Here is a 19,341-nt window from a genome sequence, read left to right as displayed (position 1 = left end):
TCAGTTGGTGCTTGTCGAACCTCCTAGTTAGTTTAAAACAAATTTTAAAAAACTTCTAGGGCACCTGTGGTCTCAATTCATTTATGGATAATTTTGAACTGAAATGACTGTTTTCAAATCAAAATCTGATTTCTTTGATTTTTTTCATTATCCAAACAGGATAGGAAGTAAGCAGGAAACATGAAAAATGCAATGTGGAGTTGGAGACATTGTTCTGTTACTTTTATATGATAGAGTATTTTTCCTTAGTAATATCAATGAAGAAGTGCTGCTTTACTTTTGTGTTAACAGCTGCAGATATTGCCTAGAACTGGAGTGAAACTGTTGTTTTCTTTTTAATTTTTTTTTTCAATAAATATGTTCTTGATTCAGGAGAGCATCTCTAATGGCTTTGAGGATGAAGGTGATTTCCATATAAATAATTCGAGGACTTTCTGGCAGGCCTTCCTAACCTCTGTTGCAAAAGCCATTAGAACATAACGCAGTAATAACGTACATTTGTATTTAGATTATATTTTTAGTAAATATGGTTACCTAGAAGCCAGCTGTGTTTATGCACGTTCCTTGTAAAGATGTATACAAATTCCTGTCAGTAAGGCCTGAAGTGCTTTAATGGTAAATGTACTGACTTCCCATTATAGGGTATCTCTTTTCACTTTTCTCTATTTACTCATGAGGATAAGAAAGTAAGTCTACAGGGTAGGACATCCTGCACTTTGCCTGAGAATCAGAGAAAGCCTATTAATGTTGTGGCCTGTGATCCATGTGCAGTTACTGGGCAAAGTTTGTCTTGACCTTTAGCATTAGCAAGATGCGAGCTATGTAGCTGCTGCATTATGAATTAGGCGTACTCATGGGTGCAGTCAGTACTTTCTCTGTCATTTCTTATTCTGCTTCTCTCAGCCACATGTCACACTTCAAGCACTCAATGGGCTCAGTTTCAACGGAAGCTAGATGTGCCCATATTGGGCTAAGCGAGGCTGTAACTTCAAAACATGCAGGCAGCCAACTTCTCTTTTTTGTAAAGAGAATAGCTTCCTGTTAGCACAGATAATGAAATGTACCACTGTTCATGCGATGTGGAAACCCCCATGGCTCTCAAAATTTTATGTAGTGGAACCTACAGCAAGTGCAAAAACATAACAGTACTTCTATTTTTGGAGAAGTGGGAAACTACTGTGGCAATAAAAAGTCCTCGTGGTTTTTTTTCATCCTTCACCCAGCTACTTTTATGTAGTGATTTGGAGGAAAAGACAAAAAAAGCTAATGAAATCCAACACACATCACTGTATTTGGGGGGATATTTTTGCAGTGAACTGAAGATGATACTTGGTATTGGAAGATAATTACAGCAGTGATATCTCTGTTGATCCATATTCCTTGTTGACATATTTATGATAGCATAAAACTAATTTCACAAATATAATTTTTAAATGCACACATGCTATTTATCATTGAGAGCAAGTGGCTATGATTTTTCCTAACATCAAAGATGCATACGTGCTGCAGGCTTAAAATTAGAAGTGCTACCCTTCCTGAGAAAGCTATTAGAATGCTGTTGAACAAAAGATGTGAGTTATCTAGATAAATTGTGATTAATATTTCTAGTTGTGAACACAGAGATAGCTATATTTTGTGGTTCAAAGTGCCTGACTTTGGAAGGAGACACTTTTTTCCCCCCCCTCTATTTTTGACATATGTGAAGGTTGGGTTTGGGTGGTTGGTAATAGATTATGTTTCTGAATGATACTGTTGCAGATTAGTTTTGATGGAATGTTATCTTTAAGCAATGTCAAGGTCACTACAACGTATCAATATTACTTTTTTTTCTTTTTGGTACCTACGTAGCACCTGTATTTTGACTTACAGTTCATTATGACTCAAAAACTTGATGCTAAAAGTTATCTTTGTGTCTTCTTGCTCAGTGCTGGTTGATTGTTGTCATTTTATTCACGAGTGCCATTGATTCTGCTGTTAGCAAAATGGAACACAAGCAAAGCTTTAGGAAAAGAGGATGGGAAATCCACAGAGTTTAATGGTTTTGTAATTCCAGCTAGTTGAGGACCCTGAGCAGTTGCATAGCAAAAGATGTCTTGGTTGGCAGGTAGGAAGTTGTCATGGTGTGGGTTTCTTGGAAGTCCAACAAGTTTACAGGCAGCTGGAAGATGGAATGGTGGTAGAAAATAGTGGGGAGAGCTTTTCAGTTGGCTGGCTGCTACCAAGGAAGCCAGTGAAGTTTTATAGTCTACAGATTTTCATTTGTTGTGCTTGTAATAGCTGTAGGCTATTGTATAAATAAAAATTGAAGCTATTTGCTGACCATTGGGAGACCAGCAGCAACATTCACGGTACTGAAGGCAGTACAAGTACATGAGAATGGTAGCAAGGGCAGAGTGTGATAGGTAGCATATGGAAGCAAATAGACCCAAACCCCTGATGATGGCTACTACTGTTTACTACTACAAGTAGTTGAAGGAATGCCTTGTGGTTGGAGAGAGCCCCAAAGAAGGTCAGGGTGTGTGCCTGCTTCCAAATGATCTGAATACTTGTACTCTGCATGCATGTGTGTGTAGCCTGCGGTGGCTCCAGTAAGAAAACTTTCCAGTCAGATACACTTTATGGCTGGATTGAGCTGTGGTCCTTTCATGGTACTTACTAGCACTTGTGGGGCTTGTTTTGTTGTGAGCTACCTAAAGGTACGCTGATGTGCGCAGATGTGCAAGGGCTGCTTCCAGGAGGCTCTGCACTCAGGAGGACGCTGCTGCCTCTCAGGGCCACCTGCTATGTTTCAGCCTGGGATTGCATCTGAGTAACCTCGGTAGTGTCTCGCTGTATATCGAGAAGTTAGACTTATCTGGCACTATGCTCATCTGTGGTGTTTTCTAGATCCTGGAGACTCTGCTTCAATGAATATTGTAGACACTACAAGATGCTACATACAGCTTTGCTATCAGATCCTGTTTTGTCAAAATACTGACCTAGAACATGGAGATGTTATGGGTTTTCCATTGCTTTTCCCTTCCTGTATTACTAAAAGGGAGAAGATGCTAGCCATAAGAGAGAGGAAATCCCAAACAGGATATTCTGATATGGGAGGGGAAGTAACTTGGCCTGGAAAAGTTTGTTATTATTCCATTATTCTGTTACTCTGTCATTACTCTGTTACATTAGAAAGTGGTTTGCAAGAAGTAATGCACAAACCATACTTCTTCTAAGCATAATTTGATGTTGAACCTTTTATTTTATTTTGAATGTAAACTCAGAGTACTTTAACAGTGAATGAGAATAGTTGTGATTTTTCAGCATACAGAAATTTTTAATTTTTTTATTTTAAATCATTTATTTAGTAGTGAAGATTTTGAGGAATGTTTAAATTTATCACCTTCTCTGAACTGTTTCTACTACACATATATTGAGAATAAAACTGTGTTCACTTTCAGTTTTATTTAAAGTAGGAAGAGGAAGTAGCTTAAAAAAGACCCAGAATACCATTGCATGATGTTTGATTTGTGACTTTCCAAAGTTGATCTTTGATTGCCCAGTGCAACTTGCTGTTTAACAGAGTGTTGATGAGAAAGAGAAATTTTGTGCTTGAAACCACTGTCTATACTTGAAAGAAAGGCACTTCTTTATTTTTGATAATAATGGCAACCAGGTGGAAACCAAGTTTGATTATGTTTGCCAGTTAAACAACATCAAAAATACAATAAACTTAGAAATGTATCAGGAGAACATACAGATTGTGAATAATGCTATCTTAAGACTTTCCTTTAAAACAGAAATAAATTATCCTATAGCTGTTGCTGGTGCAGTGCTTACAGGATAATGCCTAGCAAAGGAAGTAAAAATTCATAGTTCTTTACAGGCCTGTAGGAGCACATCTTCACTCCACAGTGGAGAATCATGCAGATACAGGAGTTTCTTGTGCTGGTTCAAGCTGGTGCTGATCAGTGCCCTTCGAAGTACTTGAATATATTTGGAAGCAGTACAGCAGCGTTAGCACAATACTGTGCCTCGGTTTTAGGCCAGGAAATGGGACTTAGATCTGTAGAGCTAGTTGCAGGATTCAGGCCTTTAAACCCTGGATAAAGTGTATTGGGAACATCACTTAGCCAAGATGGTCGGTTTATACACACGTAAGCAGAAGGAGTTACCTTGCTCCCTTTGAGTGTGCACTCTGAAGTGACCCTGTTCAAAGAACCTGGAGTCTTTGCAAGTGGGGAGATACTACACAGCAAAGACAACCCAGGAAGTTGTATTTTAACCTTGGGCTTTATCCGCAGCTCTGTTTCATTCAAAAAGCCACACTGATTTGTTGAAGAAATTTTTTATGTAATATTGATGCTGTTTTTTGCAGGGAAGAGATGGCACTAAATGACTATTATAGCGAGAATACTTCTTAGAATGATAGTGTGTAAAATAAAGACACAGGCCTTAGTTTACAACCGGTGCGATGTTGGCCCTTTACAAAGAAATGTAATGTTTTGCTGACCCCATAATAATTACAGAACATACAATAATGCAAATGTGCATAAAGATAGTTTAGATATATACTGGTATTAAAAATACAATTAAAATATAGCTATGTTTCACAATAAAACAATGTAATATTGGGAGTGTCTTAAGACATGAGATGAGAACAAGTCCATTTTCTGATTCTGCTATAGATATCCTTTGTGAGTTGTGGGAAGTGAGACAGGTAAGTATAGTTGTATGTCTGCTCTCCGTTTGCAGTCTAGTATTTGCATGGCTGTGTTAGTACTGACTCTCTTTATTTTTCTGAATAATTCTTGGAGAAGTGGAAGATGGAATATATATATATATTTATTAATTACAGTTTCATCTTAATCCATGTCCTAATGAATATTTGATTTTCAGTACCTGAAAGTGGAAATGGGCATTTAATTGGCAAGGCTCTACTATGTGTTACTGTTTCATTGTGTAGATTTCTTTTTGATGTTGAATATGGGAGTTAAATTATTTGTACTGAGTTTGCTACTTTTTTTACTTAAAAGGATTTGCATTTATATGTCAGAAGGGGAACTTCTGGCTGTAGAGCTGCTGTACACTTTTCAGGAAATAGACTATTTACTGGGGATTTCCTTGGTGAAACGGATTGCTTGGCACGGTCTCAACATTTGCAAGCTTCGAGCCAAATTTTCAGCGGACACTATCTGCATTTTCGATCATCTTTCTTAGTCCAAATATTTATTCTCAGATCATGGTGGAAGATTAAATTCCTCTAAAAACAAGTGTAATCACTGGTGAATCACTTTATATTTGCATTCAAGATGAACTATCCTTTGTCTGCCTGTAAACATTCTCTATTTTAAAAGTTGAGTTAAAATTCAATGTACTTTTCTTTTTTTTTTTTTTTTTTGGGGGGGGTGCTTTTGCTTTGTTTACATTCTGGTGGTTCTATATAGCCTGACTGTTCAATGAGATCAATCAGTGTATGACCTGATCCTTTTACCTATTACTTGTTGCCACAGTCCTGTATTTTCTGATGTCCCACAATGTGTGTCCCCAAAATAGAATGAGGATCCTTAGAAGAGAATGAGGCCTCAGACTGTAACCCCGTGTGACCAAAGCGGAAGCTGTGGAAGGAATAACTATTCTGAAAGAAAAAAACCCCAGCAGCTCAACTGCAAAAATCCAGCCTGGAAAGCACCAAACAATTTCTCGCATAAATCTTCAGCAATTTCCTTGCTTACAGGCAATTCCAAACTCTTTGATGTCAAAATAGTTTATACAGTCACAACATGTGAGTTGTTATAAAAGGTGTTTGAATGCAATGGAGCGTAGAAGAAGGTGAACAGGTTTGATAAGCATGCTTTATTCCAAGCAAAATGGCAATATGAAAGAGGGTGCCAGAATGCTTCTGGAAAAAGAGGGTGAGGAAGTATCAGGAGAGAAGATAAACTTGGAAACACAGATGACAACTGCACACGTGTAGCCATGAAAAGCTGGACATATATTATGAATTTGAAATTTCCTGCAAATACATTCATAAAATATTGCCATTATGGCATAACATTCTTATAAAATAAGCACCAACGTTCCAGAGTCTGGGCTGAGGGCCAGCAGACTGTGAACTTTGCTTCTAGAATGAATCACTGCTGTTGTTTTTCTCAGTGTCATACAGTTTTCCTAGTAGATGCAAAAGGCCAATCTATGGAAGATTAACTTGAATGAATAAATAAAATTTGCTGTGACAAATGGGATCAAAATCAAGACAACTTAGTCATCATTCCATCTCACCCTATAGAAAATGTACAAGGAACGCTTCAACTGGAAGCTTCCATCAGATTCTTACCTTATGGCTGTGAATAGTGTACAGAAGAAAGAACATGATGTTAAAAGCATATTAAATATAAATTAAAATGTATATGTTAAAATACCAGGATGAGGTGGTATAAGAAAATGCCTACCATAAGGCACTTTACCCTGAAAGACCAAGGTGTCTCTATTATTGGTCATATCCTTCTGTTTTTGAGCATTTGCTTGAGTTTGTTCTGCATGTTTGTTTTGGCATTCCTTTGTTATGTAATACCAGGTTGAAGCATTCCCCACTTTTATATTTGATGTTTCTGCATGGAATCGTCAGAATGGAGCAGTCCAGCGGGAATAGACTGAGAAAAGACTACTGCTAACATGCTTTGGTGACATGTAAACTTCTTTTCTATTTCAAAGGGTCCTTATAGCAGTATCAGTATCAGCAGTAGATTTCAAAATAGTAATAAGAAACGGGAGTTGTGGCCGTGTTAGCTGGGGTATGCATGGCTTTCTTTTCTCCCATGTTTGAAAGTTTTTATAGGCTTCATGGGAGAATTAATAGGGAAAATTATTTGTTCCATATTATGTGGGAAATTAGCTTAGATGATGATTATTCTCCCTTTCAGCTTCCAGATCTCTGAATTGTTTTATCAGGAAGTGAAATTGATAACAAAGCCTAACAGTGGTTGCTACCTGAAGACTGATTGGTGATGTTAGTTTGAAAGATGTTGTTGAGCTTGTTTCAGTTCCCTGTGGATAAGTACCTACACTAAAACTAACCAAACAGAGATAGCAGTGGTGTCCTTGTTTACTACTAAAAGCTTTGCCACAATCCTGTTCCCCAGAGAAGCACACTCCACTCAGGGCATACCATCATGGTTAACATGGAGGAATCTGTCTTAGCTGATGCCCAGGTTGCATCTATTTAATTGATGGGGAGTTTTAGTATCCCACACTGTACTGTGGTATTTTTTTAAACAGCAAGCGCTATGCTGTGCCTCTGGTGCTTTGGAGGAAAACTCTGTGTCTCACCATATTATACCTCTTGTTAGACTGGATGGAAGTGTATGGGCAAAGCTTTGGGAACTGATGTTGTGTTGATCACAATCTGCAGGCCATGAGAACTACATCACATGAGGTAGCATCACTGATCATGTGTTGCAGATGCAAGGTATTGAGATGTTACTGATTTCTACTCATTAGGCAATGTCCTGCATTCTAGTCAACACCTTGCCTTTAAATTAGTTTAATGAAAGTTCTTCTTCTAATGTTTAAAGGTAGAGTGGATACTGTCACAGGCTACTATAAACAATTTGAGAAATTTTTTGGACCAGTTTTAGGAAATAATTTAGGAAAGTAATCTTCAAAAAAAAATCCAACAATTCCCTCTCCTTTGAACAACCCTCTACCTCTTCATCCTCCTCCTTTTCTCATAACCAGTGGGTGACAGGGTAGTTTATGATTTGATACGGATGATTGTTGAGCACTTCTCAGAACTGAAATGTCTCCACCTACCCTAGTTTGCAGCTTGAAAAATTGCCAGCATGCATTTCTTGGAAAAAACTTCTCATTTTTACTACATGCTTGCTGTGATAAGGAAAACATGTGCAAGACACCTTTGATATTAAAGAAATGGGACAGTCATCACAACAAAGACACACAGCAATAGAAGAAAAATAACGGGTGGTAAAAAGGACTGTTAGTACCCATATCTGACTGTAGAGGAGAAGACCTGTACTGCAAAGCCCCTCCTGTGTTACAGCAATTAATTGGTGCAGCAGTCATCAGCACCTGCTAACAATTCCTTACATTTAGGTTTTCCCACAGTGCAAGGTAACATCTTTTGGGTTTGTTTGCTTGCTTTTGCTTTGCTTCTTTTCTTTTCTGCTGTGCTTTATTTTCTTCTTCTCCCTGCCAGTGGTGATGTGAGAGGTGCTGGAGGAGTGAGTCAGGCGTAGGGAGTGCTTGGTACCCAGGGAGCAGTTTCCCTGACAACAGCAAGCCGGGAATGATGTCCCGGCATCCTCCCAGGCCTGGCTGCTCGCTTGTGTGCCTGCTGCAGCACTGCGGGCAACGGCCTTGCCAGAGCTGCAAACTGTCAGATAAGCCCCTCTAACCCTGTCATCCTTATATTTTTTATCCTTTGCTCAAGAGAATCAGTCTCAGTCTGGAAGTAATGTGTTGAAGCTCAGAGGTGAGCAGGCAGCCCCGTGCCTGTCACTGAGCTCATTTAGCACAGTGTAATATGTACTTTTTGTCATACATTTGTATACATCTCAGGAAAAAGACATGCTTACGTGTGAAATGAATACACACAAGCTGAGCTAATCAGGAATAAGGGTGAGAAGTGCAATTTCTGTCCTGCTTGATTATTTTAGGCATGTATTTTCATAGATCCTTCTTTTGGATTACGTTTGATATTTTAGTGTGAGGTTTATGACAGTAATATGTGTGTTCTGATTGTACAGCTTCGAAAGGCAACATTAGTATTTAGCTGAATTTGACCTGCATCTATTTTTATCAACTAATATTGCTGGCTACATGAGGTGACCAGCAAAAAAGGCATCAACTAACTGATTTATTAATACGTAAGGCAGTATACATGAGCTGATGTACCAGGTATATGATGTAGCATTCTTGACTGCTATGGCCCAGAAATTGTCAGGGGCTAAAGCATATCTTAATGCAGACTGTAATAAGAGTAGACTTCAAAGCCACCATTAGAAATGACATTTTACTTTAATCTGCAGATCTGAGAGGATGACAGTGTGTGAGATTCTCAGCTGAATTAAATACGTTAGTTTCAGTAAAATCATTGCATCAGCTGAAATTTGGTCTCAGTGCCATAGAACGTAATATAGGTAAATAGGTGAGTCATTGGAGCTGTCCATCATGTTCTCTCCTGCCGCAAACCTGCAGTGTGATTCTCACTTGGTGACTTGGGATATGTCTTCATGGGTGGGCACAGAGAGATTTGCTCTGTCAGGAATGCGACTGGGCTGGTTACAAGGAAAACCTGGTCTGAGAGCTATGTAACAGTTCTGGTACACTGCTGTGCCCAGAGTGGTAAATCCCACTAAGGCCAAGCGTGTTGTAGTTCTAATGTTTTTGCTCTGCAGATTCCAAATGGCACCTGCCTTACATCCAGAATGATGTATGAAGTACTTAAAATATGATGCAAAGTTACTCAGCAATGTTCTAGTATTTATTGTATTCTTTGCCTTTCAGGATAACAATAATTTAGTACTTTTCTTCCTTCATAGACCATGAAGGGCTCCAAAAATATACCACTTTATTTTTCAGATAAGGAAGTTGGGCTCTCCGCTTAGTGAATTTTATCTGATGCCATTCTGAGTTAATGCATAGCCAGATAAAGAATCCAGTTCCCCTGACATTCAGTCCTGTGACCTATTCAGCTAATTTATTAGTACAAAACCCCCAAAGAAACCCAGAACTGTACTCTCTTTTTTTGTGCGACCTTTCATCCCTCCTTTGTGGATGCATGTGGGAGAACTCTTTTTTCTTGCAGATTTCCAGTAGAACTTAATGTTTGGTTTGTACAAATGAAGTGATTTCAAGTGCCTCCTAGCTTTCACTGAACTGAAGGGAGACTTCATAACAACAACAAAAAAGTCTTACAAAGCTTATTCATAATTAATCATAGCTCTATGACAATGAGGTCCATATTCTTATAGATAGTTAACACAGGTGTGTGATCTCCTGAAAGTCTGCTTAATCTGTAGTAACAAGCCTGATGCAATTCCATCCACTGAGGTTAGTGGCAGAGTGGATGTTTTTGAATAGTTTTCCTGATTCTTCTTAAGTTCTTCCTTGTCATCATTCTGTGATACTAAATGTATCTTTCCTTGGTGATTTGGAAGGCAGATATTAATATTCTTCTGTTTATTTTTTTCTGCAACTTAAAGAGGAGTTTTCCCTGAATTACTGGATGTTAAATCAGAATTACTAGTAGAATTTTTTTTTGCATTTTTTCATTTCTATGATTACTGTAACATGTAGGGACACTAGCAGTGATTGTTTCCTTAATAGAAGTTCCCTTACATGTTTTTGGAGTATTATCTTTTCATGGTGTATGCTTCCCTTGAGAAGAATGTTATATAGTTTATTTTTTAGATTAGATGCTTGCTGATTAAATAGGTTTTTCATTTTGACTTTTAAATTATGTGGATTACCTCATTAAGTTGTTATCATTTACGAGTTTGTCATAAAAACTCATCTGCTTTTCCATCTATTTTATACAATGAAGGCATTCAATGTTTTTGTTGTTGAAATATTTCAGGAACAGCATCATAAAAATGGGGCCTGAAGGAGACCTTAGCCGTCACCTAAAATCCACCATATCCATAAGATCCACCATATCCATAAGATAGACAATATTCTTGACACACAGTTTTGAAAAGATTCTTTAAAGATTTTAATGAAAGAGAGAGGGATTATTATCATGTCTCCTCTGCTCTCTGATTTGTGTTTGTGTTCTAAACAAAGCAATTGCAACAAAATATCCTCATAGGATATTTTCTAATATATTTTACTTTGCTTGCTTTTCCCGGGACACTTTGTGGATTTTTATAGTTTGGAGTTCAAATTTGGACACTGTGTTCCAGCTGGTAAGACAACAGCAGTGAAAAGAATGGAATAATTACCACCACTGCCATGCATATAACATTCCTCTTATCTCTCAGAATTACTTTTTTTTGAACAGTCTCATTGAGTTACATCATTGGCTCATATTATGATCTACAACACTTACTGCTTACTGTGTTTCTCTTCTTGTATTCATATATTTGCTAGCAGTACTCTGGACTTACCATGTACCTGTCTAATTTGAATTTCATCCTTTTTTTTTAATTATCAGTTTGTTAAGATTTTGAATTTAAATGCTGTCTTCCAGAGTATATCTCCTGCTCTGGTAACGTTCCCAGTTTTCTCATGTGTAATTTATACCATTGTTGATGGTAATGAAACACTGGATACACCAGGCAGAACAGTGTAGACCCTGTGTAACAAGCACTGATAACTGTGACTCCACCATGATTTTCTAGCAGATTGTGCATACTGTTTATGGTGATTATCTGTGGAGAAAACTTTCTTTGGTTCCTTATGAGAATGTCCTCTGTGACAGAGAAAATAACTTTACCATAGTTAAGGTATGTCATCCTTCTGCTCTATGCTAGTCACTAGGCCATTTATCCTGTTGAAAAAGGAAATTAGAATGGCTCGACATGGTATGTTTTTGGCAAATTTGTGTTGGCTATTTCTCATCGCTTTGTTATGCTCTAGTAGTGTACAAATTGATTGATTTCCTCCGGGGTCTTCCTGAGCATTACAGTTAGCATCCTTGTATTTAATCTAGTCCATCCTTCCTTTTAAAATACTGTGTTTATCTTTCTCCAGTAATCTAGTATGTTCCCTTCTATGTTCTTTGCTAGATACAAAATAGAAGCGTTATGGAATTGGCACAAATGTCATACTGGAAAACTAATTACATATCTATTCTCATGAGCTTCTCTGAATATTGTAGCTATTAGAGGATTAATTAGCTTGAACAAACATCAAATGTTTACAGCTAACTGATTTTTCAGCTTTACATCATGCACAATGCTATTATGCTGAATTTGGTGTGATTTTTGCACAGAAACTTCAGCAACAGCAACAAACCCTTGGTACAATACAGTTAGTTTCCAGGAAAACTTTTGTGCTATTTTTGCACTAATATACTAAGTTACGCAGCCTGTTCTATGCATCTTCCAGCCTGTTGCAGATACACACTTCAATCTGTTTGACAACTCCTAAAAGAAGCATGCCTGCTCTCCACCTTACCAGCAGTTGTTCAGGTATGTTTCAGTATGTTTGACAAAAATGGTTAACAATGAAAACTGATGCTGATGCACTTGCCTTGCTCAGATCAAAAGAAATTAAAAAATGAAGGGCAAAACAGAGGTGTAAATGAAATGTCTCTTTTCCATATTTGCATCATATGTACAAAGTATACACTGCTATATTTCACGTCCTTTCTAAGGTCCTCATGTATAAGAAATGTGTGTAATCATTTGAAAGTTTTTATTGTTTCATTGAATTTGAAAAGATTATTCACAAGCTTAACATTTAGGCATGCTTGCAAGCAGTTGCAGGAATGTGCTTTCTGTTCTCATGATCACATCATTTCACCATTACTTCCAGCAAAGCATATCTGTTGGATTTCTTGTGAGCATTACCAAGAATCAATGTCCTTTCAAAGAGGAAAACCTTTTGAGTTCCTTTGTACCCATTTATGGTATCCTGTTTTGTGAACTGGTAGGTCCTCTTATGGCCTCCTGTAACTACCAGCTACGCTCCTTAGCCCTCAAAAGTATCAATTTTTATCTCAGGAGTACCGATTATGATGAATGATCCTCTGACTGCATTAGTTGTATCAGAAATGTTAAGAAAAACATTCATTCTCTGGATGTAAACCTGTTTGAGTTACATTTGTAGAAAGAATTCATCTGTGTCATTTAATGTCAGTTCTACTTTAGAATTGAATTTATAGACAGTAGCTATCAGCTTTCTTCCTGGCACCTTACAAGCCAACTGTGAAAAGGCTTGTTCTGAATAAAGACAAGTACGATTTATCATTTAGAACTTTTATTTTTAAGTAGTCTGTGTCAGACAAGGACACATGGTCTCTTGTTTCCAAAGAGGAAACTATTTGCACTGAATATTAAAGCATAAAAATGGGGAATCTGATTCAGAAATGTTAATGAGTTGTTCTGATATTTGATTTCTTGCATTTGGATTTTGTTCTCTTGGATTTGCTCTCCTTTTGAAGTTGGTAGGGGGATTTCTGTTGATTTTGAGGGAAACTTAATCAGATTTCTCATAAACAGATCCTGTTAAAGTTCACAAATTTATGTTGTGGATTAAGGACAATTGCCATCAGTTTACTGTAAATGGGGCAATCCTTGACCTGCTAGTGTGATTTAATGACAGACAATCTCTGTTCTGTTGACTGATGTTTTCCTCTTAAGGGAGAATGACCAACACCGTTAATAACAGATGCATGATGACTTGTGTGCATTGATTTCATAATATAATTCCAATTTCTAGAGAGAGGAGGACCACAATTAAGGAATTTTACTAGGCCACTTTTATTTTTCAGTATTAACAGAAAGGTATGGATTATTAAACAGAGTGCTTTGAAAATAATTATGAGTGAGCTAGGAACCAAAAATACCATTGTGCATTCTTCCTGAACACATTTATGGGTAGGTCCTTTGCCAGGACCAGATGTTTGAGGGAAAGTGGCTGGGGAGCCTGTAGAAGCTTGCAGAGTTACATCTTAAAATACATCGGAACTGTGCTTAAAGAGAGGAAACTTGTGCTTGGTGTTGTAAATAAGCTTTTGCCTTTTTTGAGAGTAAATTGAGATTCTCTGACCTTTTTGGGCATTGTTTTAATTCGCACTTAATCAGTTCTGAATATACCTTTCCATATGTTCAGACCTTGATTTCTTTCTTTGCATAATAAAGTTTTTGGTAATTATACAGGCAAATGTGTCTGCTTCTTTGTCAGCTTAGGAGAGAGGCATTATGTTTTTGGAGATGCTTGCAATCTATTTTGTTTGTGCTCATTTATTTAAATGTTCTTGCTGGAAATTGTCTTTATATTTTGTTTCTGCAGTTTATCTGACGATTATGAATTTTTAGTTTGCTGAATCAACTGCAAACCTTGCTCTCTGTGCTGTAGTAATGATGATCTTTAAAAGTAAAAGTGATTACTTCATAAATTGATTTTTAATTTCTTTTTAGATTAATGTTTTGGCTCATCAAGACTGTTCTTTATACACAAACATAATAGTATTGTTTTTAGTCACTCTCAGCAATTTTGTTGCTTCTATGTTGTTTTCCTAACATGCTGAAGAAATGAAAAAGAAAGAAGTGATTGCTGAAATAGCTTGTACTTTAGAAAGTAGGAGATGGTGTGAATATATTAATTCTTTCACTTTGGTCTCAGTTCACAAATTCATGTAAAGCATTTGCTTCCATATGGTTTAAACATGTACTTACATACTATTCTGAACTGGGGTACTAGGCTTATCTGAACTAATATAAAGATTGCCCATTTATCTTAATTGATGGTAAGAGTGCTATGTCAACTTAGCGCTGTCTCATCTGAGAGTTGGAGAAGACTTTGTGTGTTGAATGGGAAACACTCTTGCTGAAGTAATGTGATTGATGTGTTAACTAAAATGTGCAATGTTTCAATTCTTTGTGCTTCTTTGATATTCCATCATGGTTTGTGGCATAATAATAATTCAAAAAAACACTGCTACTAATTATAAAATAGTGACTCCATCCAAATGCAGCTGGCTAGTATTTGTCTTTCTCCCTGCTTTTCTATTCAACCAGAGGTTGAACAGGCCATTGAACAGGGGAGATGTATTATTGTGTGTGATAGGTTGGTTTTACAGTCTAACTAGTTTTGTTAAAAATTGTATGGATATTGAGATACATATATATATATAAATTTAATTATATTATTTACAATAGTTTTTTTTAAGAGCTTAGTTCTTGTCTTAATCTCATTTAGATTAATTAATTGTACTTTACTGGTTTTATGTACAAAAAGATGATGGTGATGATGATAATGTAGGTAGAGAAGAGTGGAATGCAATGGCTACAAAGAAGCTGTTTGTATTCCAGTAGTCACTCCAAAATATAATTGATATGAGGCCAATAACAATTGTACAAATATCTAGCAATAAATTAATCCTATAGGACTATACACAGTTTGAACACTTGAAATAACAGCTTTTTTTTTACTTGCTTTTTCCTGGTAGATCTTAGGTTGTTCTAAGGGAGGACAGGCTACAGTCCTATCTTTCAGTCACAGCTGGTTTGCAGAAAGAAATGTGGCAACATTGTAGGCTAGGGAGTATAAAAAGCCACAGAGCAGGGGAAGATAAGAAATGCCTTTTTCTTTGAAGCTGATCTTACTTGCCTTTTGAGGGCTATCACACTATGGTGCTGTTAGTGGTCTCTGATTGTAAGATTTCTATCATGTAGATATAAAGTTGAATGTATGAAATTTTTTACTGTGCTACACATAGAAGTGCAATGAATTCAAGCAATGAATTCTCCAAGTCAAGCAATGAATTCTCCAAATCCTGTAGAGAAAAAAATCTGCAGCCAGAATTTGAGCTGTGATAATTTGGAACAGGCCTTATAATACTTTCATTGAAGGAAAGAGTTTTTTTAATTATCTCAGTTTGACTTTGTAACTATTCTGCAAGAATTGTAGTTTTTGTTTATAGAATGGTTATTATTTGTCCTCAAGTATTATTTTTCCTTAGTCTTCTAAAACTGATACTCTGTGCATTTAGCATATAGAATACAAACTCAGTCAGTTTGGTTTGTTCTGTGTATTTCATTAGTAAAGCTAAGAAAATGCATGCTTTTTGCTTGTGGTGTATCAAGAAAACATGCACATTCTTTTTGCTGTGAGGTATTTTGCTTCATTAAAATGCATTGCTACAATACCTATTTAGATATTTTGTAATGAGTAAGGAATGGTAGATATTGGTAAACATGCATTGAGTTGCTCTTGATTGCTGACTCAGTGAATAAAATGGGTAAAAGCAGACTGGTTTGTTTGGCAGTGCATATTTTGGGCACTGCCAGGGGCGTGCCCAAACCTCACTCAGTTGCCTTTGCACCTGACAAATCTCCGGTTAGAGCTGCTGCAGAAAATAAGTATACTTTCTTCCTCTCCCCTCTGGTCCCTGTTCCTATGGGGTGGGCAGAAGGAAAGAGAGGAAATTCCCAGAAACATGGGGTAATTTCAGTCCTTACCACTCTCATGAGAAGCAGATGCAAGTCTTTGGCTTTCTCCTGTATCCCCTACTTCTCAGTCCATCAGCACAGAAGAGGAAAGTGAACCTGGGAGCTTCAGGAAGGATAGAGGTAGTAATGGAGAAGGTACTAGCGCAAAGCTCTCTATAGGCCCTGGTCAGCAGAATTACTTGTAGGGCACAGCTTGCAATGATTATAGACTGAGATATCTGACTTGGGATTTCTGCAGAGTATTTTAGATTTTTAGCATTCAGTGTCATCACTAGATGTTGTGAGAAAGCTATTTGCTTTTTGACTGTTCGGTTAGCTTCCAACAGGCTTAGCATGTTGAAATGGCTTGGTGAAGAATGTGATCAGTGCTGGGAACTGACGCAGAGGAAGGGATAAAATATAGGAGGTGAGGAGCAGGTGAGGAGGTGGGACTGCAGGAGCCGGCAATCACGCAGGCTTAGGCTGCTGTGCAACTGCAGTCTCAGTGGCTGCAACAGATATTCACCTCTTCTGAATTTAAATTTCCAAACTGAACCAACACCTTTACCCCTTGTCATTTAAATTCAGATGCCTCTTTTACATATTCAAGCCCAGGAGGCTTGATTAGAGTTGTACTGGAAAGCTGTAAAAGAACTATGAACAGAACTTTGGCCGCAAGCTACAACATCACTCTCTCTGGTGAGGCTTTCTTCCTGTTCTGCTCCCACTGTTTTCAAATCTGCAGAGGACCATAAACAATCTGTCCTAGTTTTATTTTGTCATAAGTTTCTAGATGAGGTTTTTGCTGTCTTTGGCTAGCAAAAACACATGCTATAAATTAGTGAATATGTTGGCAACTGAGCATCTCACATAAAAATTCATTTTGACAAAGTTAATACTGTGAGGCTTTTCATAAAATGTGGTAGTCTTTAAAATATGCCAGTTTAGTATGTGTCTGATAACTAGCCATCTTCAGGGGTCTTTCTTCAGGGCTTTCTTTTTTTGGTCATCATCTGTCACTGCTCATCATAAAGTAGGATTGGGATTTAATGATGTATCCCAAGTCCCTACCTTGCCTGAGCATTCAGTGCTGTCCCTGTACACATTCATCTTGGTGTGACTTTTGGTACAGTAAGACTGTACTGTGGAAATGTAGATAATGAGTATTAGTATTTCTAGTTCTTTCCTGATGTTCCATTCAGCTTTTAATCCTCAACATTCTTCTCTAGCTGCACCGAGTTACACCTACATAATTCATGTATACGTGCAATAATCCTAATGGTTTATTGATTTCCTCCTACAGCTCTCTTTCTCACTTCTTAACTGTCACTGCGAATATATTTTACTTGGAACCTACGAAAGTCAAATAGCTGACTTTGCTGTTATTGGTGTTTGATTTTTGGCTGTCTAATAGGATTGGCTATGGTTTGGAGCCTGTTTTTCCTTCAGTTCAGATGGATGAGTTAGACATTATTACTTAGCAAATTAAAAGCAACTAAGAAATTTAGATTCATTTAAATTCTTTTAACTATTTTCAAATACAAAAATTGTCTAGTTGTCACTTTGCAAATAAACAGAAGAAAATATTATATGGTTTTGCAATGAAGAGGTTTTACATCCTGTGTTGGAAAGCCTATTTGCTATTTGACATGCATTTCTACATGCCCTTTCTACCTGACCAGGCTTGATTTGAGGAGCGGTGGGTTGAGTCATTTGTGAGTGGAAAGGTATCCCTATTGTAACAGACTGAAGAAGAAGACCTTTTCTCCTAGTTTTAGCAGAAAGGCCAAGGAGCTAATCTCAATCTTAGAGGTAATCCTTTCAGATCAGCAGGAGGGCAGCATATGTAAGGGAAACTTGCCCTCAGGATGCCTGTGCTGTGTGTGTCATTTAGATAAACAGGCCACTTTACTCACAATAGCTGTCAATCTGTCATTTCCTATAGCTATTAACATTCACTTTAAGGTATAATAAAGAATTATTCTCATTAGCTCTGCAAAAGTCAACAGGTGCAAAAGAAAAGTGCAAGATTATCTTATTTGTTTTGCTTTTATTAAAGTATGTAATAGAACTTCTGATAATTTTATGTACTGTGTTTAATGGGAATTTCTAGCTAATCCAGAGGAAACTGACAAGAATACTCGCAATAATTTTGGGTGTTCATTGCTCTGTAAAGACATCCCACAAGCTCCTCTAAAAGGATTTTGTACAGAGCTGATGAGAATCTGGTCTGTAAACAGTCTCTCACTGGAGGCAATGTTACACTTAGTTTTTATTAATTATGAATTTCCCATAAGCAACAGAATCTGTGATTTTAATATTAAGCTCTGTGAAGGAAGCCATAAAACTAGTTGCGCGATTACCGTGTGCGGATAGTTTAACCCCTTTTTTGTTTGGAGCTTTTAGAGCCAGCACAATTGGAAGATGATTCCAATTATTTTAAATGATGTTTGCAATTTGAAGGAACTGTGTTTTGCCAAGTTGCATGAATATGTACTGACAATATAATGTGTCGGTTCAACCAAGCACTGCTCAGTGTATAATTTTAGCCTGGTGAATCATTATATTTTGCTAAAAGCTTGCTACAACCTTACCGCTCTGAAGCATTGATGCAGTGTCTGTAGGCCTCCATCTCCATTAAGTCAAATTCTCTCATAAATGAATCCCTAATGACAAGCATTTTGCTGTGGACTACGGAATGCTTTCTCCCCACCATGCATATCACTTCTACAGAGAGGGCACTTTATGGTAAATAAAGGCTATGTGAATTAATGTGATGTGGGAGATGCTTAAAAATCTATAACTGAATCTTCCTTGTTACTCCCATCAGCAAATGCTTTGATTGGAAATCTTACAGATTAATTCATTAAACACCAGAGCCATATGGCAGTGATAAAGCATAGCACATGCATTGCAAGTTACACACAAAGCAGTAATTTGAAATGAGAGATAATGCAGAAGTCATAAATCTTAAAAAAAAATAAAATAAATAAACATCAGCTAAACATCCACACAAAATTAGTGACTTGTGTCTGTGTTTCAGGGTCCTGTTGTTCTCTCTTTTGTAAGTTATCCTTCTGGGGAAAAAAAACAAAACTTAAAATGGAGAGGTGTAATATATGTGTTAAATCTAATGCTGTTTGTGCAAGTAAATATGTAAAAGCTGATTGAAAACAGATGCTCACAATTTAAATGCAAACTACTTGGTATCTTCCAATATTAATATACTTTGAAATTAATGGGA

At 37.2% G+C, this 19,341-nt stretch overlaps 1 protein-coding gene and 1 long non-coding RNA gene across 3 annotated transcripts in view; one reads left to right on the top strand and one right to left on the bottom strand.

Moving 5' to 3' along the window:
* Positions 1 to 6,264, top strand: part of LOC135328699 (uncharacterized) — a 28,712-nt gene extending 22,448 nt beyond the window's left edge. The window contains exon 3 of the long non-coding RNA XR_010389678.1: positions 5,536 to 6,264. This is a non-coding gene — a long non-coding RNA (uncharacterized LOC135328699). The remainder of the gene's footprint in view (positions 1 to 5,535) is intronic.
* RASGEF1A (RasGEF domain family member 1A) overlaps positions 1 to 19,341 on the bottom strand; it is a 185,003-nt gene that overhangs the window by 59,221 nt on the left and 106,441 nt on the right. The window lies entirely within an intron of this gene.

Source organism: Dromaius novaehollandiae, chromosome 6, assembly GCF_036370855.1.
Source record: "Dromaius novaehollandiae isolate bDroNov1 chromosome 6, bDroNov1.hap1, whole genome shotgun sequence".
Classification (NCBI taxonomy): domain Eukaryota; kingdom Metazoa; phylum Chordata; class Aves; order Casuariiformes; family Dromaiidae; genus Dromaius; species Dromaius novaehollandiae.
This window is presented reverse-complemented; position numbering and strand designations above follow the sequence as displayed.